Raw genomic sequence first — 4081 nt, 5'->3', positions numbered from 1 at the left:
TAAGTCATAATTTTAATCTTATTAATATCTTAAATAAAATTAAGGGTTATTTTATTTATTTATATTCGATAAATTTGAAAGATGATGAGCTAAATGGATGTCGTCAGCGTCACTCACCTCTAGAGGTGAAGTGATTTTGAGTGTAGTGATGTAAGTTTATTGCTAAACATAATTATGTTTTGTGGATTCAATGAGCGACGAAGTTTTAAAGTATTTTGTAAATTCCGAACACTTGAAGCACTGAGAAACAGATGGCTTACTTCGGAAAGGTTAGTGATTTTGCCTAGTACTAGTATACATGGTCCAATCTTTATACACCATGTTAGAAGGCGTTCCAAGGGGCCAATTGGTTCGGTAACTACCAGTTTACTTGCAAAATGGGCCCCATGTTTAGTACCGGCCCTTTGGTGATGAACGTCAAAACATAAACAGAAGTCTGTAAATATCCTAAACGAAAATAAGCAAAGGACGGTAAACACTACAGTTACCGACTGGTGAGACCCAGGCGGCGAAACTAGTGTCCCTGTTTTGCTGGCGAATAGGTAGAGCCCATAGTTTATGCTGCCTTATATTTGATGATGTTACGATAAATATGCCATATAGTATTATATACACGATCGTTGATAAGTAAAATTAGTGAAATAAAAAGAGTAGCACGATTTCTGGCAATAAATTTTGACCTTGGCCTAATATGGCAGTTGGCGGCAACCATGAATTATAGACTTGGGGTAGGCTAGGACTAGTAACCTACGGATATTGAAGCGCTTAAGGACCATAAGAATAGGTCTCTTAGTTGTATCGTCAGCCTATTGAGACACAATTAAGAATGTATGGGAATTATCGTTCCAGAGCGTTAAGATTTTCGTGACAAAGCCAGCGCAGCAGTAGGTGAAGTTTTGAAGTAGGGGTAAGAGTTACAAATTAAGTGTGGCGCGGATCAATGTAACATTTAATCTGCTTAATATGTGAAAGTGAACAGTTGTAGCGCAGCCGCTATGCTTATTTTACTCGAAATCATTCGCGCTGCTGGTGTAGATTGTTCTCTAAGTTCAAATAGAATCAGAGTTGCCAGACATATCTTGACAACTACACCGTCCTCCCTGGCTGCCTCCACCCTCCTCCCTTCTCAAAACAGTGGGTTCCCGACGACTCTTTACTTCCATCATCACATGTCAACTTTTCCATTACTATTCAGATTAGAACACTTTTGTATATATTGCCGAAGACTATATCTTCAGCCTTCTAATTTTAAGCATTGTGGTAGCACCACAGGTGTTTTCGTTTTACACCGTGGAAAATTTAGAAGGACCCTACCTACCACTGGCGGCTTTTCAGAATTTTCTTTGGGAGGTGAGGACCCAGTGTTGCCACTCAATAATTTGAGAAAATACTAGATTGTTCCTCCAAAAACCACTAGATTTACCTTAAAAATACTAGATAGCTAAATACATATATATATAGACTATATATGTATATATATATATATATATATCATTACATGAACATTTATCCCATAGTACGACCTGAAGATAATGTACTGTGATTTTCTTACCTTTAGAATTTACATAAAAACTCGAAGTGGGAGGTCTTCTGCTGCTCCTTCCTCTTCTTCAGGATATAAAGTTGCCACTCTGTCTTGGAGCAATTTACCATGTAGCGTTGATGACATCTTCCATTTTTTATATCATTCAGAAGAGATTTAGATGGGCTCCATTGGCGGCAAGATCCTCCTTGTCTTGCAACTGCTTGCTTTGCAAGCATTCTGTTTGCAACAGTTTGGGTCAATAGCCGGTTTGAATGTTTGGTCTTGACAATGTTGATTTTTGAAAACATCCGCTCAACTGCAGCGGATGAATGTGGCAAGACCAATAAATATCGCATGAATTCTGCTAGGATAGAAAATTTTGCTTCTCCTCTACCATCCTTTACTTCAAGCAGTTCTTGCCAAAAAGTTATTGGTGACATGCTGAAATTTTGAAGGCTTGCCTTGCAATGCAGCAAATCTTCCCACTGATCTTGCAAGTCATCAAGATCTGTCTCTTTCACGAGCATTGGAAAATGAACAGCCAACTGAGCAATAGATTTAACTTTTCTGTCTTTGTAGTGAAAAACTACTAGATTTGCCTGATTTTAAAGAAAAAACAACTAGACTACTAGATTGAGTCCAAAAATACTAGATCTAGTAGGAAAATACTAGGAGTGGCAACACTGGGTGAGGTGGAAGTCTCAACTTAGAGACTTGAAGGGGCGCAGGTGCCCCCAAGCCCCGCAAATGACGTCCCTGGAACCAACATAATTCCACTTTTCATTATTTCCTGCCTTCTGGGTCATAACTATATTCATTGCTAATAATGTCCATCAGTACAATCAGTAATAGGATTATTACCATCATTGCTGGTATTTTCCAGATCTGAGTGATTGTAGAGCTGTTTAAATGAAATTCTTGTATCATTGCTTTGATTATTATTAGGATGATTTTTTTCGTTACAATCATTCTAATGATAATCCTTGTCATTATCATCACCATGGTCTTTATGTCATCATTATGAGCTCATCATAACATTTAACATGTCATTTCCGCAGTCATCAGGTTACAAATATCTTTGACGTTATTAATCAAATTTGCACTTATCGTTACCATTTTGATCGTCATATTCGTTTCTGTCAGCATTGTTACGGCAGTCATTATAAATCATCAATGTCATTTTTATCATTATTGTCAATGTTATCATCACTAATTTTCTGCATTATTATCATGTCATTTTCATCATCGCTATCACTGCCGTTATCTTCATCACTGCCGTTGTCATCATCCTTATCGTTTTCATTATTACTATTTTTGGACTTACATTTATTCTTATCAACATTATCGTCGTTACGTTAGCACTCACTTTTTCATAATCACCTTCGTTTTCTTTAAAATCATCGTTGTCATCACTGTCATCCTCAGTCTCATTATTATCGACATTGTCTAAATTTGAACAAGGAGTGGATCTCGTGACTGAATAGGTCTCAGTTTTGTATAGCGAGACACTACCAATATTGCCATAGGCCTACGATGACGCCTAATGCATGTCATCTTTGGTTAATCACCTATCCTTATTTACATCAATTAAATTAACAATTTCAAGTTCTTGTTCGTTTTGTTTTAGAACCAGCAAGCCCCAAAATTTTGCCTTTTATTCTGTAAGCAGTTGTTGAGTTGCTAAATATCGCTATATTTTAGATCTGTCACTAATTGTAGTTAAAAAAAAGTTAAGTTTATCTTAGTTTAACCAGACCACTGAGCTGATTATCAGCCTCTCCTAGGGCTGGCCCGAAGGATTAGATATTTTTACGTGGCTAGGAACCAATTGGTTTCTTAGCAACGGAACCTACAGCTTATTGTGGTTTCGAACCACATTATATCGAAAAATTGGTTTCTAATCACCAGAAACAAATTCCTCTGATTCCATGTTTGTAGAGCGGGGAATCGAACTCGGGATTACCGAGTTGGTAGGCGAGCACGTAAATCACTCGTCGAACGAGGAATTACTAAGCGTGGTAAAAATCGAAGAATGTAGCAGGAAAACGTTTTGTAGACTCAAAATCAAATAGTGTTTTTTTGTTTTTTTCAGACTGTGGCCGGTAAGTCACATCGTCCTATAGGGGCCTCATCCTCCATCATTGCCTGTCAGGAAACCAGTCGTATTGTCATTTCTCCTTAAGGGCTTCCACAGATCCCCAGAACTTGTGTGTGGTAGTGACTGTTTCCCGAACGAATGAAAGGTAAGTTGTGGTAGAGGTTGATTTTCTTTGGTCGAAACATAGAGATATGACGTTTTCATTTGTTGCTGTGATGGTGAGTGTATACTTAACTGCAAGCTTGTCTAGTGTCTCTCATTATTTCCTTTAAAAAAAGAACAGAAAAAAAAGAAGTCATTGATAATGAAATTATGGAAATGCCAGCACCTAGGTCATATGTTAAGAGCTAGCTAATCTTAGGTCTTCCTGATACCTGGAATATTAGGCGTTTTGATTTTATTTTGGAGATCGGACCTTAGTCTGTCTACTAATCTTTTAAATTGCTTCTGTCCTTTAG

The sequence above is a fragment of the Macrobrachium nipponense genome, chromosome 41 (assembly GCF_015104395.2).
Source record: "Macrobrachium nipponense isolate FS-2020 chromosome 41, ASM1510439v2, whole genome shotgun sequence".
In the NCBI taxonomy this organism is placed as follows: domain Eukaryota; kingdom Metazoa; phylum Arthropoda; class Malacostraca; order Decapoda; family Palaemonidae; genus Macrobrachium; species Macrobrachium nipponense.
This window is presented reverse-complemented; position numbering follows the sequence as displayed.